This window comes from Heptranchias perlo, chromosome 18 (genome assembly GCF_035084215.1).
Source record: "Heptranchias perlo isolate sHepPer1 chromosome 18, sHepPer1.hap1, whole genome shotgun sequence".
Classification (NCBI taxonomy): domain Eukaryota; kingdom Metazoa; phylum Chordata; class Chondrichthyes; order Hexanchiformes; family Hexanchidae; genus Heptranchias; species Heptranchias perlo.
The window spans coordinates 23,052,186-23,075,421 of NC_090342.1; positions in this window are offsets into that span (position 1 = coordinate 23,052,186).

Sequence of the window (23,236 nt, forward strand, 5' to 3'; positions counted from 1 at the left end):
GCTATAAATCAATATTCAGGTATGTAACTTCAAAATGGTCAACTTCAGGTCAATGAGGGAAGAGATTAAACAAAATTAATTTGTGGGTAATACTCAAGAAAACTTTAATTGAGGATAAGTTGAATACCTTTAAGGAAACTGGCAAAGAAATTGTTCCTTGTTGCGCCTGTTTTCTGAAAATGGGGACAAAAAGGACCAACTTCGTGGTGTAAGGCCTTGTTCCCGATCTGCATCTGCGTTAGGGACACCAGTGTATTGGTAAAGGCAGCTTTCCAGGCATCCCTACACCAGCCTGAAACAGGTGTTAGCCTCTTTGCATCTACAAATCAGGGCCCTAATGCCAGTTTGAGGACCCTTGCCAGAAAATCGTCCAATGGGCCTGCTCTAAATGCGGCCCAACCAGCAATCGTTAAGGCACAGCAGGAGGACGCAACAAAAATGTAAGTCTTTTTATGTGGAGCCAGGAGGTGCAGGAGTATTCCTTCTGGCTCCACAGCACTACTGCAAGCTGCTGCTGGCCCATGCTCGTCCCCCTCTTGTTCTTTCCAACCCCCTCCCCAATGACTTACCTGAGTTATTGAACTGAGGCCTGAGGCCCAATTTCAGGTGCACCTCAGGCTTCCGGCTTCTGGTGCACATGAGAGCATGCCGACCATTCTACATCTGAAAATGGGCCTGAAGGAATTTTTAGCCCATTATACTCAGTAGCCCTGAGTATCAGCGCAATCTGGCTGAATCAGTGCAAAACATCGCGGAATTTCGATTTACACTTGGCATAATTTACGTCCAGTGTAATTTGAGTTTCCGTGATGCTTTGCACTGGCTAAAAAAATCGCGCTGAAGCCGACCCCGCCCACAAAACCGGCCACGCCCCCCCGACCGAAACAACGAGGATGGTGAGTTTCCGTCAATTGCCTGCAGCTGTTCGAGGAGGGTTTTCAAATTAAGCTTGTTTTCTTAGGCACACAGGCACTAGCAGGCATGGTTTAAACATTTTTAAATATTAAAAAATATTCAATTTACTAAGGAACAGACTAGTGTACACCAATGAAAATAGTAAATGCTTCAGTATAGTTATTAAATTCATTTTCAGTGATTTAAAATCAGGTTACTTACAGGTGGAGGACTGGACACACTTATTAAAAATGCTATTTTTTCTAATGAGCCTATTTTCAGCTGTTTTAATAAAACTGTACCAGGTTACCACTCTTAAATACATCTTAAAAAATATCAATGAATAGTTTCTATTGCAAAAATAAACAATTATGCTCTATTAAGCTGCCAGATTACATTGATTCATGAAAGATTTTACGTTTGTGATGATCTTAATGCATTTTAGGGGAAAGTCAGAATAAAAACCCAGCCGATGCAATTTTCATAAGAACACAAGAACATAAAACATGAGAAATAGGAGCAGGAGTGGGCCGAACGGCCCCTCGAGCCTGTTCTGCCATTCAATAAGATCGTGGTTGATCTTCAACCTCAACTCCACTTTCCCGCCCGATCCCCATTCCCCTTGATTCGCTTTGAGTCTAAAAATCTATCAATCTAGTTTTGAATATAGTCAATGACTCAGCATCCACAGCCCTTTGGGGCAGAGAATTTCAAAGATTCACAACCTTGCATAAAGGAAGATGCTAGTGGTTGTTGGAGGCCAATCATCTCAGCCCCAGGACATTGCTGCAGGAGTTCCTCAGGGTTGTGTCCTAGGCCCAACCATCTTCAGCTGCTTCATCAATGACCTTCCCTCCATCATAAGGTCAGAAATTGGGATGTTCAAATATGATTGCACAGTGTTCAGTTCCATTCGCAACCCTTCAGATAATGAAGCAGTCCTTGCCCGCATGCAGCAAGACCTGGACAATATCCAGGCTTGGGCTGATAAGTGGCAAGTAACATTCGCGCCAGACAAGTGCCAGGCAATGACCATCTCCAACAAGAGAGAATCTAACCACCTCCCCTTGACATTCAACGGCATTACCATCGCCGAATCCCCCACCATCAACTTCCTGGGGGTCACCATTGACCAGAAACTTAACTGGACCAGCCACATAAATACTGTGGCTACAAAAGCAGGTCAGAGGCTGGGTATTCTGTGGCGAGTGACTCACCTCCTGACTCCCCAAACCCTTTCCACCATCTACAAGGTACAAGTCAGGAGTGTGATGGAATACTCTCCACTTGCCTGGATGAGTGCAGCTCCAACAACATTCAAGAAGCTCGACACCATCCAGGACAAAGCAGCCCATTTGTTTGGCACCCCATCCACCACCCTAAACATTCACTCCCTCCACCACCAGCGCACTGTGGCTGCAGTGTGTACCATCCACAGGATGCACTGCAGCAACTCGCCAAGGCTTCTTCGACAACACCTCCCAACCCACGACCTCTACCACCTAGAAGGACAAGGGCAGCAGGCACAGGGAACACCACCACCTGCACATTCCCCTCCAAGTCACACACCATCCCGACTTGGAAATATATCGCCGTTCCTTCATCCTCGCTGGATCAAAATCCTGGAACTCCCTTCCTAACAGCACTGTGGGAGAACTTTCACCACATGGACTGCAGCGGTTCAAGAAAGCGGCTCACCACCACCTTCTCAAGGGCAATTAGGGATGGGCAATAAAAATGCTGGCCTTGCCAGCGACGCCTACATCCCATGAACGAATAAAAAGAAAGAAGAAATTCCTCCTCATCTCAGTCTTAAATGACCGAACCCTTATCCTGGGACTATGCCCCCTATTTCTAGACTTGCCAGCCAGGGGAAACAACTTCTCAGTATCTACCCTGTCAAGCCCCCTCAGAATCTTATACATTTCAATGAGATCACCTCTCATTCTTCTAAACCTCAGAGAGTATTCGCCCATTCTACTTAATCTCTTCTCATAGGACAACCCTCTCATCCCAGGAATCGATCTAGTGAACCTTCATTGCACCGCCTCCAAGGCAAGTATATCCTTCCTTAGATAAGGAGACCAAAACTGTACACAGTACACCAGGTATGGTCTCACGAAAACCCTGTACAATTTCAGCAAGACTTCCTTACTCTTGTACTCCAACCCCCTTGCAATAAAGGCCAACATGCCATTTGCCTTCTCAATTGCATAAACGCTGATTGCGTCCAAAGCGGAAATTCAGGGCTGGTATGTAGAATAAATATATACCAAGGACTAGTAAGCACAGATTAAAGAAATGTGACTCTAAATGGATTAATAAGATAATACAAAGAGAATTAAAGAAATAAGAAAGAAATGAAAACAAATTTGACAATGCCTGTTGTGGGATTCAAAATCCCTTTAACAAAAGACATTTGAAGGAAAGGGTTAACTGTACCTTTTTTAAACAAAGACGTTTGAAAACCTGCAAACATTGTAATGTAGTAAACTTTGTTCTCGCAAATCCTGTTTTCCCTCAGTGATGCTGATGGCTTTGGGAAAATATGAGTTTTGAGATCTCGGACATTGTACTGCAGATAGATATCTAGATTATTAAATAAATAAGCTCGGTGGATCATATTGAGCTTAAAGCATTGTCAGGCTTTCAAAACACATAGGCTTTTGGAAACACAAGCTTTTCAACACAGCAGGGTGTAATGTAAGAAAAGGCAACAAAGACATACATCAAAAGCTTCGGATCGGGAAAGCAATGATAGGTGTGAAAAGGCATTGGCTCTTTCATTCCTATTTGGTAGTCTGTTCAAAGAGCTGGGAATTATGAAACATCAAGTGGTACTGCATCAGCATATGGCCAAATATGTAAGAAATGGATTTGAAACCACTGAAGCAATCAAAATTGGAGACACAGGACCATTAACGATGTTTGTGTATAGGCATCAAAGGGGCTATCTCTACATGAAAGGCCATAAACAAAGATAGTAAAGGGTACATTCCATGGTTCGATCACATGGTCTTTTCTATATCAAAGGGTCTCCAGTCACATGATCAAAGCCTAACCTTTCAATCATTGGAGCATGTTAATGCTTGAGGCATAGCAACAGGGAGTGATTGGACAAAAAGAATGACACTCCCCAACCCATGTCCTATTGGTAAAAAAAACAAAAAAAAAGACGACTTTGAGAGAAGAACAGTCTCTTCACCACCCGGCAGTCATAAGGAACGCACACTGCAGTTGAACATCGTGCAAAAAGAAGAGGACCTTGGGGATTGAAGAGCTAATCATCCTTCAGGCCCGATGAGCAAAAGCCTTAGTATAAAGGTTGTATGTGTATTAATGATTTGCCTGGTGTGTGTATGAATTGTTAAGTCATTAGATTATAATGTTGCAAATTATTAAGTGTATGGTGGGATTTTATAGAGGAAAGTCATATGTATGGTTTGATTTTGCTTCACGAATGCTCGTTTGAATATCATTAAATAATTACTTTTGATTAATGAAACTACCGTGAGTGAGGGTGACTTTCTTTGCTTGACTATTCGTCCAGTGTCCAAGAATCACAGGCAATGAGGAATACCCAATACTGTAGAGGGAAAGGTGAGTTAAACCACTGGGAAGAAGGGAAGAAAACCTCCACAAAATGTGAAAAAGGCAATAAGATTGAAGAGGGAACTAGAAATAACCGAAACTGTAGAAGCCAAGAGCAACAGTTAGGAATTCTTTCATTATAAGGAAAATAAAGGAAGTTGAAACAGAAGATGAACAAAATTAACATACTAAATGATTACTTTTTGGATGTATTTTTCTGGCGAAGATACCAGTAGTTTTCCACCAAACATGGGAGACAAGCTGAATAACTTTAATATTTTGCATGGACATCCTAGTGAGAACTGAAGTAAGGGATAAGGGGGTATCAGCCTGTTAAAGTGGAGGAAGGGTTTTTAGGATTGTGCATGTAAGTAATTACTATTAGGGGAATTAGGTAGCCCTAGGTCAGATCCAGAGTTAGAGCTCCCTTAACCAGAATGCATTTTGAGGGGTTAGTTATACAAGTGTTCCTTTTAAAGGGTGAAGAGTGTATAGGGTGGGCAAAGAAGGAAGAGTGTCTGGTATGTTACCTTACCTATCCTTGTGAGGTCATTGAACTTCTTGCAGCACTGGTCTGCAGACCTGGGAGTGAGAGAGTTGGCATTCAGTACCTATGCTGCTTCCCTCCAGGTGGCACAAGTGAGATTCCTGGCAGGTTTGCTGCCATGGACACCCATCAGTCTGGGTCCCCTGATGTGAATTTCCTAGAGGAAGGCATGCAGGTCTGAGTCTGTGAAATTCTGGGTTCTTCTTCTGTGCCTGGGTGCCATGACACTACTGCTTTGTTTGGCTGATTGTGCCAGTTGTTCCTGTCTTAGACATTCTTGAAAAGTATCAGAAAAAGATTGAGACATGCCGTGAAGTTAACTGAGAGTCAAGTAAGTGAGCCATACATTGCTCCTCCTTACCTACTTATCCCCTAGTCTGCTCCTTAAGTGTTCAGGCAGAACTGTCCTTATCTAGGCCGCACTTTAATGTCCATGTACTCCAGCAAATTACACCCATTTTACACAGTATTTACGTCAATCACTATTCCTAAGGGCATGCAAATGAATTGACCCAGAAATCCTCGTATAAATACTTCTCCAAACCACCGGCAGGCACGAATCTTTTTCCATTGGTGTAAAAGTGGCACATCTCACTGCAAGCAGGCGTATTTGGTAGTTTTTTTTTCTGGTGGTTTTGAACAGTTCTGGAATCTTAAGGATTTTTAAAGATAATTTAAGACCTACATAATTTTATAGCTTTCTATACTTTAGGTTGCATAGTTATACATTTAACTTGTGTTCTTGAAGGAGCCTCAAGAGAAAAATTCTGAAACAAATGGATTGAAAGGCATGTGATGGCATCAGAAGAACGGTGAGATTTCAGGGTTCTTGCCCCCCTCACACTGCACTGGTTGCTTGAATATATGTCACTTGCTGAATGAATAATTTAGAGATTATCAGCAATACCATCATTCATTCATTGTATACAGTTATCCATAGAGGTTTCACCATCAACTCAGTAAATATTGGAGTACCCTGCTGACAATCTACTGGTTTATCCAGCTGTGCTGTTGAATAAAAATGTACAACATATGTGCAGTAGTTAACCTTACATTTATGTGGATCATTTTCTTTTCTAAGAGCTCTCTTGTAAGACTAAGGCCTCTCTGTAACAGTACTGTATGTTCTCAAGAATCAAATTAATTAACATGATTAAATGTAGAACATGCACTGTATTACTTGGGCAGAGATTTCATGTACTGTCTTTCCTCATGTTGTTCTCCCTTCCCCCTTTTCTTAACCAATTGTCTCCTACTATTTTTCTCCAGTTGTTATAGCTGATGAGTGACCTAAGTCTTGACGCTGCATTCAGTTCAAAAGTGGAACAAAAGGATTTGCATTTGGCTCAGTTCTTCAAGAGGCATTTACTGGTAATGCATTTCTGAAATTGTTTGTGCTGGTAATTTCTATTCAGCCAAGGTGGAAATATTTTCTACTTATATAATACGACATTGAAGTGCATTTCAATTTTTAACGAGTATTGGTGACAGGAAATGTTGCACTCAAGATACCATTTGTGTAAAATCTAAACTTTTGTGCTCATTCTGCATTGCCTGTAATCATTTGTCGCTTGGTAAAAACAGGGATAAGTTTGTAGGAACAGGACAAGGACAAAAGGGATGAAAGCAATGTGTACTTTATCGGTAAGACATTTGTCCTTTTGATACAACTGAGAACTTACCGAACATACCATAACTTAGATGCTAGTTTTCAAACCAGCTTTATGTTGAAGCCCAGCCACATGGGAGTGGCAGTGGCATGATGGGAGGGGTACACATTGCCATCTCTCAGGATGTCAGCAAATCTCCTCCTTCAAGCACACCCCTCAACCATGGTGTCAGCAAGTCAGCTGCGCCTGACTGACCTGGCGCTGCCAAGTTGCTAAAGTGTACAGTCAGGCCCTCAGACACTCGAGCACCCAGAAATCACTGGCCACAAACATCTCAAGAGTCCCAATGTGAGGAAAAGTAGCTTTCAGCCTAGCTTTGCATAATGTGGAGATGCCGGTGATGGACTGGGGTTGACAATTGTAAACAATTTTACAACACCAAGTTATAGTCCAGCAATTTTATTTTAAATTCACAAGCTTTCGGAGGCTTCCTCCTTCGTCAGGTAAATGGCGTTGAGGTAGAAGATCAGCAATGATCTTGTTGAACGGCAGAGCAGGCTCGAGGGGCCGGATGGCCTACGCCTGCTCCTGTTTCTTATGTTCTTATGTTCTTAAATGTGATAAAGGTGATTGATTTAATGCATAAGCCACCAGGGAACCACCTCCGGGGATTAGTAGAGTTAGTAAACCTTCTTTAAAGAAAAGTAGTTTGGGTTGATCATTTGGGTGAGAAATGAATTGAAGGCAGTTATTATGTTTGCCATTAAATCAATCACCTTTATCACATTTAAGAACATAAGAACATAAGAAACAGGAGCAGGCGTAGGCCATCCGGCCCCTCGAGCCTGCTCTGCCGTTCAACAAGATCATTGCTGATCTTCTACCTCAACGCCATTTTCCTGCACTATCCCCATATCCCTTGATGCCTTTAATATCTAGAAACCTATTGCTCTCTGTTTTGAATGTACTCAATGTCTGAACCTCCACAGCCCTCTGGGGTAGAGAATTCCAAAGATTCACCACCCTGTGAGTGAAGAAATTTCTCCTCATCTCAGTCCTAAATGGCCTACCCCTTATTTTGAGACGGTGACCCCTGGTTCTGGACTCCCCAGCCAGGGGAAACATCTTCCCTGAATCTACCCTGTCTAGCCCTGTAAGAATTTTGTATGTTTCAATGAGATCCCCTCTCATTCTTCTAAACTCTAGAAAATACAGGCCTAATCTACTCAATCTCTCCTCATATGGCAATCTCGCCATCCCAGGAATCAGTCTGGTGAACCTTCGTTGCACTCCCTCAATGGCAAGTATATCCTTTCTTAGGTAAGGAGACCAAAATTGTACACAACACTCCAAGTGTGGTCTCACTAAGGCCCTATGTAATTGCAGTAAGACATCTTTACCCCTGTACTCAAATCCTTTTGTAATAAAGGCCAACGTACCATTTGCCTTCCTAATTGCTTGCTGCACTTGCATGTTAGTTTTCAGTGACTCACGTACAAGGATACCAAGGTCCCTTTGAACATCAATATTTCCCAATCTCTCACCCTTTAAAAAATACTCTGCATTTCTGTTTTTCCTACCAAAGTGGATAACTTCACATTTTTCCACATTATATTCCATCTGCCATGTTCTTGCCCACTCACTTAGCCTGTCTATATGCCCTTGAAGCCTCTTTGCATCCTCCTCAACACATCTTTGGCAGTTTGGTCTGCAGTGTGCTTTTATAGCAGCTTCTGAATCTGCATTGTCAGTATGTCTGATGTAGAAGTTGTCTGAATGGTTTGAATGATATTTAATGCAGGACAAAGGGAGTGGTGAATGATGTAACAAGGGTGTAGATCCTGACTTTGTGCAATAGTATAAAATGAGGGATAGCAAGTTGGCAGCCCATTTTAGATCAATCAAAATAAAAACCTGGAGAGCTGTAAAACAGATGTAAAGCGCTATCACCCATTTTAAACTATCGCATAAAGTAATGATGTACCCCAAGAACTGTTAAACAAAAGGCTCTGTGTAAGTTCCTAGGGCAGGGAGGGTATGAACAGCTCAGTGCAATCACTGAGCGGTGAGCTGATCCCTCACATCTCTTGCTGCAAGGCGTTCAGCTGGTCCTCCTTCTGCTGCTGCTTCCACTCCTAGCCCTTGGTCTTCCTTGGCCCATAAGGACTTGTACTGTGGTTGTTCTGCCTTTTGTTTAACAGTTCTTGGGGTACATCATTACTTTATGCGATAGTTTAAAATGGGTGATAGCGCTTTACATCTGTTTTACAGCTCTCCAGGTTTTTATTTTGATTGATCTAAAATGGGCTGCCAACTTGCTATCCCTCATTTTATAGGCCTCTCTGTAATGTAAGGATATGCTGCATACAGCACACACACCAGAACAATGCAGGAGACCTTATCTGGGGCATATTATAGGGAGCCCTCTGACTAGTCGAGACACCTGAATCTCTGCCTCAGGATCCCTATGATAATCCTGGTGGTCCCGTGGTTTCGGTTATGTCTGTGTTGCTGGGGCATGGTGGGGTTGCATAGCGGTGTCATCAGCCATGTCGAAGGGGTAACCCTTGTCCATCAGCTGTCATCCTGGCATGTTCCTCAGAGTCAAATATTGGAGTGATAGTAGACTGTCTTAGGATAAATGCATCGTGGCAGTACCCTGCATGATCGGCACAATGATGCAGTTGAATCCTTTTCTATTTAAATATGTTGTTCTGGAGCCCTGATGGCAACCCATGACACCTGCACGTGAGGGAAGTCAGCCACTGCTGCCAATCCCCGAGCTCTCTCCTCTTGATGGTTGAGGGCAACCAATATGATGTACTGCTCCACCCTGGCAAACATGGCATCGGTGACCCGCTTAATGCAGCTGTGTACTGTAGACTGTGATACCCAAAAAAATTAGTGTCTGTAATGACTTTGAGAGCCACTGGCAAAGCATGATGCCCTGGTCCAGCAGGCAGCAGGTCCTGTTCCAGGAGGCTGCATTGGTCTGCAACAGTCTCATCTTGCACTGCTCCTCAGATAGGTGCAAAAAGGTTATTTTTGGCCTGTAGACCCTATGTACTGGGTGTAGCCTCTTACGAGCAGCCTCCCTCATCTACTGACTTCTGAGAAAATAAATCCTGTAATCTAGGAAGTTGCAGCTGAGAATCCTTTTTTATACACCATCAGGAGCTCCCACACACCAGGTTTTGTTGGCTGGTCCAGGCCTGGGCGGGGATTTGTCGCCAATAGGTTAAAATGGTGTGCGTCATTGGAGTGCAACTTTTACATTTTAATTAGGTCCCAGCTAGTCTACGATGGCGCCTCATTTGCAATAAATTTCATGCCTGACATGTGGTGGTGAATTTTAACTGAGAGCCAGGAAGGGAATGGTGGGGGGGCTGGGGGGGCGGGGGGAGTTTTCTGGGTGCGAAACCCGGAAGATGAGTGCGCAGCTCAGATCCATTATGATTGACAGGCTGGCTGGCTGGGGATCAAAGGGAGGGAGGGAGGGATCATAGGCCAGTGAAAAGATTGGGAGGGGGGAAGATGGGGGAGGGGGGCTGCTGAGGAAGAGATCGGGGGAGCTGAGGAAGAGAACGGGAAGTTGGGTGAAGAGTCGGAGGTAGGTGGGGTCCACTATGGGAGGGGAAGTGGGGCCCACCATTGGGGTGGGGGAGGGATCGGCTGATCGCGGGGGTCCTGAAGGATAGGTGAGCTTGTTGGGTCTGGATGAAGCTCTCCTGCTCCTCTGGGCCCACAATCAGTGCAATAAAGGCACACGCCTCATGGATTTGGCCCTATCCACCTGCTTTCACCTGAGGTGAATCGGAAGTGATGAGAAACCCGAACAGTTAAGGTTAAATTTCTTTTATTATTCCAGTACCCAAAATATTAAGTACCTCCAGTATCTCAATGAGTTACATTGCCCTTTTATGTATTGGCAGATTTAAGTGGGGGCAGGATTTCCTGGTGTCTGCATTCCAAATGCAGACAAACCTGCCTGGGCTAAACCCAGAAGCAGGCTTGTTGGAGCCGGGATGGCGTCCCGCTGTGAAAACGGAATAGTTTTACTCCATACCCGCCCCCAACCCTCCCGTTCTTGGGGGTTAAAATTTATCCCGTGGTCTCCCAAAATCATGCCTCAGGGGTCCTGATTTTCTGACCGGCTGCTAGTGGGGCTTCATGCTATTGGCCAAGCTCTTTCTCTGTCCCCATTTTGAAGTTTATCTACCGGCTTTCCTTGCATTTAATTTAAATACTCTGTGCTTATGGAGTTCTGATTTGTTTGCCATTTCGTGACTATGAAATTTGAGTTAATCAGGTGCCGATGTGACTCAGACTTTGCGTATCACAAGAGTAATGCCTGAAGTATGGAGGTCAAAACCTGTGTAAAATATAAAGGCCCAGAATTTGCTGTCAAAATAACAGTGAGGCTAATGGCACTTGCCGATATTTATGCGCAAATCACACAGCAACTTCAGGCGAGGGCAAATGTATGGTTAACATGATCCTAAATACTCACATTCACACTTTCCAGATCATTAGTTAATCTTGACTTCATAAAATTTAGGATTAATAAAATCCTCATCAACAATCACATGTTGTAATTCAAGTGATTAAATCATGTCTGCCATAATTAGAACTGTACATGATTGACTGGCTATAAAGGCAGCACTAACATGGAAAGATAATTTCAACTGCCTTTAGTATAACAGATTCTGGGGAATTAATTCAGTATGAAGGTGCCAGCCAGCTGTAATACTGAAGCAGGCACAACACAAAGTCATGACAAAACAAGCACTTTCAGATACAGGGTATGTTTGTTGCCACAAACAGGTTTTGGACAGCACCCATGCCATTTAAGTAAACTTTTGATTCTGGATTAAGGTAGATGAAACTATGCGAAGTAAAAAAAAAGTGGAATTATATAATATATTTTTGGCTGCTACCACCATCTTTCCACTTACTTTTGTTTCCACTGCCATCAACAAGTTCAATATGGCCTTGTGGCTGTCACTCTATTTTTAGCACCAGATTTGGTAGTGGTGTCAGATGTTAGCGTGTGTCCAGAAAACAGAAGGTTTTAGTTTTGTATTGGCTAATGGTCTGAAATGGAATTGTAATTTTGAGGCTAACAGAAATAATTCTGCTGGCTTTGCTTGGCTCTCATGAAATGCCATTACAAATTAATTTTGTCCAGTTGCAGTGAAGCTCTTCAGCTGTTCAAATTAAGCCAGTAAGCATTCTGGAATTGGTGTAAATATATTTTCCATTGAGAACACAACTGATAATGCCATTATTACTGCCAGAAAGTACCAACATCCCCCAGTTTCAGCTCACTGATGATTAAGGATTTGAAGCAAAGGATTATGGAAGCTGGGTACAATTAGAAATGTCACTGGAGAAATTTGCTTAACACCAAGCTTTATTCCTTCTAATCAATTTTATATGGATTACAGTTCTTCTACTTGGCAAAAGTGTAAACCAAATAGCAAATTACAGTGACATCTTATCAATGTTAAATTTGCTTATACAAATATATACTTTGAAAAGTCCAAATAGCATGACTCAGTTAATTAGCAAACATTCTAATCAAATGCAAATTATTCACTTGATAGAGAACTTGTTCAGCTAATATTTATTTTTATTTTGTAAACACATGGCCTAAAAACTTATGGCATCACACCTGTTTTTCGGGTGCTAAACGGGTGCTTAAGCTTCCAATATGGCAGGCAGGAAGTGCATGCTCATTACAAGCCAGAATCAAGCAATCTTTGTGTAAATAGCTGCAACCATTTCACCCATCACCCCTGTGCTCGCTGACCTACATTGGCTCTAGGGCCGGCAACACCTCACTTTTAAAATTCTCATCCTTGTTTTCAAATCCCTCCATGGCCTCGCCCCTCCCTATCTCTCTAATCTCCTCCAGCCCTGCAACCCTCCTGGAACTCTGCGCTCCTCCAATTCTGGCCTCTTGAGCATTCCCGATTTTAATCGTTCCACCATTGGTGGCTGTGCCTCCAGCTGCCTGGGCCCTAAGCTCTGGAATTCCCTCCCCAAACCTCTCTGCCTCTCTACCTTTCCATCCTCTTTTAAGATGCTCCTTAAAACCTACCTCACCTGTCCTAATATCTCCTTAAGTGCCTTGGTGTCAAATCTTACAGCTGCTTGGCACTGCTAAATTGTGAAATCAAAAAGTCATATATTCAGCAAACATTTTGAAAGGGCTGTTGTATATGTATAGTGGTTGGGTTGCTACAACAGTAACTAACCTTCAGGCAACAAACTTTGTCTCATTTAAAAGTGCAACTCAGTATTTACACAACAAATGCAAGCAACATTTCTGTGCAACACAAAGTGATATTACACATTGTAGGACAATTCTACCACAATCTCTATTTTCTGAATTAATACAATTAGTTATCTTACGTCATTATCAGATTATCATAGAATCATAGAATGGTTACAGTGCAGAAGGAGGCCATTCGGCCCGTCTAGCCCGTACCGGCTCTTTGTAAGAGCAATCCAATCAGTCCCATTCTTCCACTATTTTCCCCATAACCCTGCAAATTTTTTCCCTTCAAGTATTTATCCAATTCCTTTTTGAAAGCCACGATTGAATCTGCTTCCACCACCCTTTCAGGCAGCGCATTCCAGATCATAACTACTCACTGCGTAAAAAAGTTTTTCCTCGTGTCGTCTTTGGTTCTTTTACCAATCACCTATAATCTGTGTCCTCTGGTTCTCAACCCTTCCATCAATGGGAACAGTTTCTCTTTATTTACTTTATCTAAACCCTTCATGATTTTGAACACTTCTATCAAATCTCCTCTTAACCTTCTCTGCTATATGTAGAACAACCCCAGCTTCTCCAGTCTATCCACATAACTGAAGTCCCTCATCCCTGGAACCATTCTAGTAAATCTTTACTGAACCCTCTCTAAGGCCTTCACATCCTTCCTAAAGTGCAGTGCCCAGAATTGGATACAATACTCCAGTTGTGGCCAAACCAATGTTTTATAAAAGTTCCACAACATTCACCTGAGGAAGGAGGAAGCCTCCGAAAGCGTGTGAATTTCAAATAAAACTGTTGGACTATAACTTGGTGTTGTAAAATTGTTTACAATTGTCAACCCCAGTCCATCACCGGCATCTCCACATTATAAAAGTTCAACATAACTTCCTTGCTTTTGTACTCTATGCCTCTATTTATAAAGCCCAGGATCTCGTGGGCTTTTTTAACTGCTTTCTCAACCTGTCCTGCCACCTTCAAAGATTTGTGCACATATAGCCCCCCCAGGTCTCTCTGTTCCTGCAACCCCATTAGAATTGTACCATTTATTTTATATTGCCTCTCCTCGTTCTTCCTGCCAAAATGATCACTTTGCACATCTCTGCGTTAAATTTCATCTGCCATGTGTCCGCCCATTCCACCAGCCTGTCTATGTTCTCTTGAAGTCTATTACTATCCTCCTCGCTGTTCACTACACTTCCAAGTTTTGTCATCTGCAAATTTTGAAATTGTGCCCAATACGCCCAAGTCATAAATATATATAAAAAAAAGCAATGGTCCTAGTACCGATCCCTGGGGAACACCACTGTTTACCTACCTCCAGTCCAAAAACAACCATTCACCACTACTTTGTTACCTGTCACTTAGCCAATTTGGTATCCATGCTGCCACTGCCCCTTTTATTCCACGAACTTCAATTTTGCTGACAAGCCTATTATGCGGCACTTTATCAAACGCCTTTTGAAAGTCCATATACTCAACATCAACTGCATTGCCCTCATCAACCCTCTCTGTTATCTCATCAAAAAACTCAAACAAGTTAGTTAAACACAATTTGCCTTTAACAAATCCATGCTGGCTTTCCTTAATTAGTCCACACTTGTCCAAGTGACTATTAATTTTGTCCCAGATTATCGTTTCTAAAAGCTTCCCCACCACCGAGGTTAAACTGACTGGCCTGTAGTTGCCGAGTTTATCCTTACACCCTTATTTGAACAAGAGTGTAACATTTGCAATTCTCTAGTCCCCTGGCACCACCCCCCTATCTAAGGAGGATTGGAAGATTATGGCCAGCACCTCTGCAATTTCTACCCTTACTTCCCTCAGCAACCTAGGATCCCATCTGGAACAGGTGACTTATCTACTTTAAGTACAGCCAGCCTTTCTAGTACCTCCTCTTTATCAATTTTTAGCCCATCATCTCAATGACCTCCTCTTTTACTGTGACTTTGGCAGCATCTTCTTCCTGGTAAAGACAGATGCAAAGTATTCATTTAGTACCTCAGCCATGCCCTCTACCTCCATGCGTGGATCTCCTTTTTGGTCCCTATTCGGCCCCACCCCTCCTCTTACTACCCGTTTACTATTTATATGCCTATAGAAGACCTATACGTCGAATGATTCATCATGCATCACTTCTCTTTCTTTTCACCTACAATTTTCAATTTCCATCTTTTCCTCTCAACATATCCATCCATTTAGCATAGCAGCCTCTCACCAGAAGACTGTCTGATGAACCAAAACCTGGAATATAATATGATGTTATTTATAGTTCCTTTTTATTCCATGTCATTTAGAAAAAAATCCCATTCTGCAACAAGCTTCTTGCTACAACTGCCAAAATCGGTATAAAATAAAAGGTCGCATGTACTTCAGAGTTAGGGTTAACCAACCTCTATAAACAGTTCATTATAAGCAGGAATTTTATTTCCAGTTGACATTTTTATGATGCAAGATTTCCCTAATCACATTTTAGCAAGAGAGTTGAGAGTTTGGTATGGGGTCATGAAAAAAGAAATTACATTACCCTTCAGGTCAGCCAATTTGAATTTAGACAACACATTAGTATATCATTGGGCTGCCTAATGTAGAACACCTGGAAAGAGAGGCAAACAGTGATAATCCATCGACCTATTTGTGTCATTGTCCTTTATCTACACAACCAAAGTACATGCTTTTATATTACTCTTTCATGAAAGATGGATGATGTTAACAGCAATGATCTTCCAGTATGTTGGATAAAGTGGGTTGCAGCTTCAGTTATACATATTTCATCGCTTCTTGGTGATTGTTATCCTGATAAAACATATGTTGATAGCTTTTCCTGTGTGCTCTGTGATTCAATGAAAAAACACAGGAACGTCAAGAGGAAGTAAGCAAATGGTAACAAACGGTCAACGCCTCCTGCTCACTGAGGTTACAGAGAACACAATAAATACATATAATCTTGCTGCATCATTGTTGCATAAAACAACTTGCTACTTGGATAGCGTACATCTTTAAGAATATTAAACAAATTTGTAAGAGTTGTCTGCATTTAAAAAAACATTTTTGGGGCATGGAAAGAGGTGATGTAGTACAGTGAAATATTGATAAAATGCAATGGATGTTGTTTATATGGATTTTCAGAGGAATCTTGAAGGCCCCATATAAGAAATTGGTTACAAAAATGAAGACACATGGGCTCCTGAAATTCTGCAGTGTTCTATTGGTTTCCCACTGGAGTTACAGCTTGAGACCAGTCGAACTCCCATGGAATTTCTGAGGCAGAGGAATAAAGGGAGTATTACCACGTGGGTAGATGCAGAGAAACTATTTCCTCTAGTGGGGGAATGCAGAACAAGAGAGCATAATCTTAAAACCAGAGCGAGGCAATTTAGGAGTGAGATCAGAAAACACTTTTTCACACAAAGGCTAGTGGAAATCTGGAACTTGCTTCTCCAAAAGGCAATGAATGCTGGGTCACTTGAAATTTTCAAGTCTGAGATCGATAGATTTTTTTGTTGGGTAAGAGTATCAAAGAATATGGAATAAAGGTGGGTGAATGGAGTTGAGGTACAGATCTGCCATGATCTAACTGAATGGTGGAACAAGCTGGAGGAGCTGAATGGTCTACTCCTGTTCCTATGTTCCTACACTGATAGAGACAGCTGGGGGCAGAAAGCAAAGAATAGGGCTAAATTTAGTAGGTTATGGTGTGCCCCAATGAAGTATCCTTGAATCTCTTTTGTTTTCCATTGATAGTGGCACAAAAGTTTGCTGATGTTACCAAATTAGGACACATGGGAAAATGACAAGACAAACACAGGCAACTACAGACCTATTAGTCTTACTTCAGCTCCATGTAATTAAATTAAATTTGATTTATCAAAATTAAACTTGAGGATTAGCTGTGCAACCACACCCTAGTAAACTATACTCAACATGGCTTTAGATGGGGAAAATTGTTGTTGGATCAAAATCCTGGAACTCCCTACCTAACAGCACTGTGGGAGTACCTTCACCACATGGACTGCAGCAGTCCCAGAAGAAGGCTCACCACCATCTTCTCAAGGGCAACTAAGGATGGGCAATAAATGCTGGCCTTGCTAGTGACACCTATATTACTAGATTGAATTGAAAAGAAAATCCTGTCTTATTTAACTTTCTTGATTTCTTTACCTGTGGTAACCCTATGAGATTATGTACTTAGACTTCCAAAGGCATTCGGCAAAGTTACACATGAAAGGTTGCTAATTGAGCCCAAGCTGTGATTCTAGTATTGGGACCACAAGCATTTCTAATTTATCTCAATGACTTGGGTTAAGAAACATAATGCAAATTGGTCAAATTTGCAGTTGATACCAAAATAGGAGGGACAGTGGCATCAAAGGAGACAAGTCAGAAATTACAGAAGGAGTCAAACAAAATATGTGAGTGGACTGAATAATTTCCAAGTTTGCTGATGACACAAAACTAGGTGGGATCGTGAGTTGTGAGGAGGATGCAAAGAGGCTTCAAGGCGATTTAGACAAGTTGAGTGAGTGGGCAAATACATGGCAGTTGCAGTATAATGTGGATAAATGTGAAGTTATCCACTTCGGAAGGAAAAACAGAAAGGCAGAGTATTATTTAAATGGTGGTAGATTGGGAAATGTTGATGTACAAAGGGACCTGGGTGTTCTTGTACACCAGTCACTGAAAGCAAACATGCAGGTGCAGCAAGCAGTTAGGAAGGCAAATGGCATGTTGGCCTTCATTGCAAGGATTTGAGTACAGGAGCAAGGATGTCTTACTGCAGTTATACAGGGCCTTGGTGAGAGCACACCTGGAGTATTGTGTGCAGTTTTGGTCTCCTTGCCTAAGAAAGGATATACTTGCCATAGAGGGAATGCAGTGAAGGTTCACCAGACTGATTCCTGGGATGGCAGGACTGTCGTTTGAGGAGAGATTGGGTCGACTTGGCCTGTATTCACTAGAGTTTAGAAGAATGAGAGGGGATCTCATTGAAACATATAAAATTCTGACAGGGCTAGACAGACTGGATGCAGGGAGAATGTTTTCCCTGGCTGGGGGGTCCAGAACGTGGGGGGTTTCACATTCTCAGGATATGGAGTAGGACATTTAGGACTGAGATGAGGAGAAATTTCTTCACTCAGAGGGTGGTGAACCTGTGGAATTCTCTACCACAGAAGGCTGTGGAGGCCAAGTCACTGAATATATTTAAGAAAGATTTAGATAGATTTCTAGACACAAAAGGCATCAAGGGGTAAGGGGAGAGAGCGGGAATATGATATTGAGATAGAGGATCAGCCATGATCATATTGAATGGCGGAGTAGGCTCAAAGGGCCGAATGGCCTACTCCTGCTCCTATTTTCTATGTTTCTAGAATCGCAGATGAAATTTAATGCAGACAATTATTAAGGATTGCACATAGAAAAGAAACATAGATGACATTCGTACTCCATGAATGATGCTAAAATATTTAAGGATGAAGCTGAAAGCCACCAAGGAGTAGGCTCAACACTCAATGGGGGTAATTTTGACTTTGGGCAACAGTGTAAAACAAGCAATATCACATGAGCTGCCCGTTACATCTCTCCCGATTTTCATTTCAGTTGACTGCATGACAACTGTTTGAGCTTCCACCAAAGCTGCAAAGGCTGGTGACATTGGTTCCTTTTGTGAGGGCCCAGCTGCAGTGACAGCACCTCCCAAACCCGCGACCTCTACCACGTAGAAGGACAAGGGCAGCAGGTGCATGGGAACAACACCACCTGCACGTTCCCCTCCAAGTCACACACCATCCCGACTTGGAAATATATCGCCGTTCCTTCATTGTCGCTGGGTCAAAATCCTGGAACTCCCTTCCTAACAGCACTGTGGGAGAACCGTCACCACACGGACTGCAGCAGTTCAAGAAGGCGGCTCACCACCACCTTCTCGAGGGCAATTAGGGATGGGCAATAAATGCCGGCCTTGCCAGCGACGCCCACATCCCGTGAACGAATAAAAAAAAAACCTGGAGATGGCCACAATCTTCTTGGTAGACTGCAGAATGCTGATGTCATGCAAGATGACACCAGACAGGTTGGAAGCAGTTTCCTCCATACTTTCAGCCATTGTGCATGCCTTTCAGTACTTGATATAACAGCGTTGAGGTAGAAGATCAGCGATGATCTTGTTGAATGGCAGAGCAGGCTCGAGGGGCTGGATGGCCTACTCCTGCTCCTATTTCTTATGTTTTTTAGGTGGAAGTAGGGGCGTTTGCGGAGGGTTATGGTCGGGTTTCACACTTTTACCGGTTTGATCACTGCCACCGTCATGGGTGGTTAAAATTCCCCCCCTCCCCACGTTTATGTACCTATTTTATCTCCCTGGGTTCATAACCAGAGTGGATGACCTATTCCAGACAGCCTCTCCCAACCACCATTTTAATGACTTTTCATCTCAATGCTTTTTTTAAAAAAACCTAACATGTAAATGTAACTCTTCTCCAACATCCTTTCCATAAAAAAATCAAAAAGCCCAAAATGTGATAGTATAGGATTTTAAAAATGAATAATTTCTGCAAAAGAACTAAAGCTTTAGAAAAGGTGTCAAATAGGAATTGATGATCCGAATGGACTCCATTGTGACATGTAGGCACATAAGAAAGCACAGGACTGGAAAAGACTCTGCCGTCTATTTAGCCGGTTCCAATATTGATACCTCCCAATCACTCATTCCCTCAAATGTCAATCCAATTCTCTCAAATTTTCCATCTGTTTCCATAGCCTTTCTGGGTGGTCCATCCCACACATTCACTATCCCCTGTGTAAAGTAGGCAAATCTAAACTGTCTGTGCACCTTCCCTTTTCTAAATGAGCCCCAATTTTCTACTGAACCCAAATGTTTAAGACTGGATTATGTTTTATTACTGAATAACAATGCAAGATTATATTGGTTATATTAAAAAGAGTTGGTTTGCTGCAATCTGAAAATTATGGTGGTTCAATTTATCTATGCTCTTAAGAGTCATTAATAATATCTTCCCTAAGCCTTCTCTTCTGCACAGTAAGCAATCCAAGGCTCTTCAACTTTTTCTCATAGCTCAGATGCCTTAAGCTGGGTTTCAGTAGGTGCAGCAAGTATGGTTTAACAGAGGACTTCATTATGTAGTTAAAACAGGTATATAAAAATTGTGCTTTCAGAAATGCACTGTTATTTTTAGATAATATCCCAAAAATAAAGTTATATTTTCTGTTCAATTTTTGATCATTGTTATTAATAATATTGTTATTCCTTTTTTTATATGCTTTTTCACTCAAAAATTACAGTTGTGCACACATCTAATTAACTGGAAATCACAGGACGATATGTGTTTCTGGGCACACAGCCTAATCGTGTATCATGGTGCCCATGAGACAAATACAATACATAGGTAATGCATAATGTAGAGTTGTCACAGGAATGGAAGAGTAAAAGGTGAAATGATCCTTCCAGCAGCTAAGATAATATGGAACTAAATAACGAGCCTAGGATATGGTTACCAGTGTGGCGTCCATGCCAAAGGGGAGAGGGGTTAAAACCTTATCCATGCCTATTAATAAAATCCTGTGTAATTTTCTACTGAACCCACAGGGATAATTTTAACTTTCATTGATGGTATAAAACGGGCGATATTGGATTGGCCGCCCATTATACCCCCACCCCCACCATCGATTTTTCTTTCCATTTATCTCAATGAAAAGGAAAATTAGACAGGTTATATAATGGGCTGCGATATGATATTACCCATTTTACGCCATCACAAAAGTTAAAATTACCCCAATGTGTTTAAAACTGGATTATATTTTATCATGGTACAACACTGCAAGATTATATTAAAAAAGCTTCAAAAAGTTTTGTTTCTGTGAAGTAAAAAGCTTGATTGCACTCTAATTGAGTATTGTGTCCACAAGCACTGGCTGCATTTCAAGGCATTAGTAATTAGTTGCAAATGTGTGTGTGAACTATTTAGGAGTGATGAACAAGTTTTTGTGATTAATTAGTTTTGGTCCTTGTTCAATTTTGCTTGAATAGTTGGACTAATGGTTCTTGCTTTGCTGTTGTGTTTTGGCTGGGATCACTTTGTAAAGAGTACAATATACGGGTTTGGGATGCCAGCAAAATTAGTTAACTGCCAAAACAATTGCTCTGTTTCTTAAGATGAGCATTCCTGTAAAATGTGCTATATAAGTCGCTCCTTTATGAAGCAAAAAATCGCAAGAAGGAAAGTGACTTATATACAGGCATGCAATATATACTCTTTTTTAGCCCTGATTTTGTGAGGCTTTGCTGGTGGTGCCAGTGGGAAATTGGACACATCTATTTCACCTATGTCACAGGAGACTTGTCTTCATTACCTTAGCTTCAACAAAGAAATTGTCATCTCTACGTCTTTGTGTTGTCTGATTCTTCTTCTCTGTACATCTGTCATACCGTCTGTCTCTTCTTTCTCTCATTGGGCAGAATTTTAACTGTGAAAAACAGGTGGGTTGGGGGCGGGGGGGGGCATTGAAAATTGTAACAATTTCAGACCCATCCCTAACACATCCCCAACCCACCTCCAATCCGCCCATTTCTGTTTTTCACCTGGGCAGGGCGAGGGCAGGGCAACCAACCTGCTCCCAGGGAGCAGTTTGGTCACTAGAACCTTTCAAGGAGGCTCCGGGCCTCTATTTTGAAAGGTTTTTGCGATTGCAACCCCTGGGGGCCAGGATTCCCGGGCCTTCTCCTTCACGCCACGTGAGAGGAGGCGAGAAGGCCCGAAACTGAAGGTAAGTGCCTTTATAGCACAGCTTGTGGGCCCGGAGGAGTAGGAGTGCTTCCCCTAGACCCAACAAGCCTACCTGCAGTTACCCCCACAACCAACAATCACGGACCCCCTCCCCAACGATCAACGACCACCCCCAAAAGTCGCAGAACCCCCCACCAATGATCCGAGACCACCACCAATGATCGCAGACCACCTCCAGCGATCGCGGATCCCCACCACAACGATTGAGGACCACTGCGATGACCCCCCTCCCCTCAGTGACTGATCCCCCCGGTGACTAACACCCGATTGCCCTCCATGACCTCCAATCCCCCTCCACCATGACTGAGTCCCCTGTGAATGACCTCCGATGACTGACCTCCCCTCCTGAACTGACCTTCCCCTCCCCCATGACTGACAACCCCCCAACCCCCGTGACCCCCATGCCCATCGGTGCCCCCGTGCCCACCCATGCCTCCTGGTGCCCACCCATGCCACCACCCCTTCCATACAACCCAAGACTTACCTGAAGACTTACTTTATCACGTCCTCTACCTTGCTGTGCTCCCATCTGACCGAGGCCAGCCTGTCAATCAGGCTGGCCTGATGGACGGCAAACCGACAAAAAAACATAAAAGACATCCTTATGTCAAAATTGTAAGGACGTCCGGGAAATCCGTACTTCCGGGTTTCCCATCTGCGATTCAATCCCCTGCTCCCTTCCCGGCTCCGGGTCAGAATCCTGGCCATTGTCTCTGTATGCCTGTCAGACAGGTTTATTTATTCTGTTTGTATATTTTATATTTTATGAAGGCCTAGACATGTAGTAAACAAGCAGTGAACATGCATAAGGTCAGAGATGGGTACTGGGCCCTGGGAAGAGGTGGGTGCACGTGGAGATGGGAGGGAACATAGGAACATAGGAACAGGAGTAGGCCATTCAGCCCCTTGTGCCTGCTCCGCCATTTGATAAGATCATGGCTGATCTGTGATCTAACTCCATTTACCTGCCTTTGGCCCATATCCCTTAATACCTTTGGTTGCCAAAAAGCTATCTATCTCAGATTTAAATTTAGCAATTGAGCTAGTATCAATTGCCGTTTGCAGAAGAGAGTTCCAAACTTCTACAACCCTTTGTGTGTAGAAATGTTTTCGAACCTCGCTCCTGAAAGGTCTGGCTCTAATTTTTAGACTGTGCCCCCTACTCCTAAAATCCCCAACCAGCGGAAATAGTTTCTCTCTATCCACCCTATCTGTTCCCTTTAATATCTTATAAACTTCGATCAGATCACCCCTTAACCTTCGAAACTCTAGAGAATACAACCCCAAGGGGGTTAGGTAAAAAGAGGTCTTAACGGAGCTTTTGTAACATGCACAGATGAGAGGATTCAGAGATAGAGTGAGGAGTCTGTAGACTTGAAGGGAACCGTGGTTTGGGTTAGGGCTCAGAAAACACCTGTACTCTCAAGCTGAATGACCCCCTTGTTTATATTGGCTGTACTCCTGATTGCTTTGGACTTGTGGAAATTGCTGCAACACACATATGTGAGAAAGA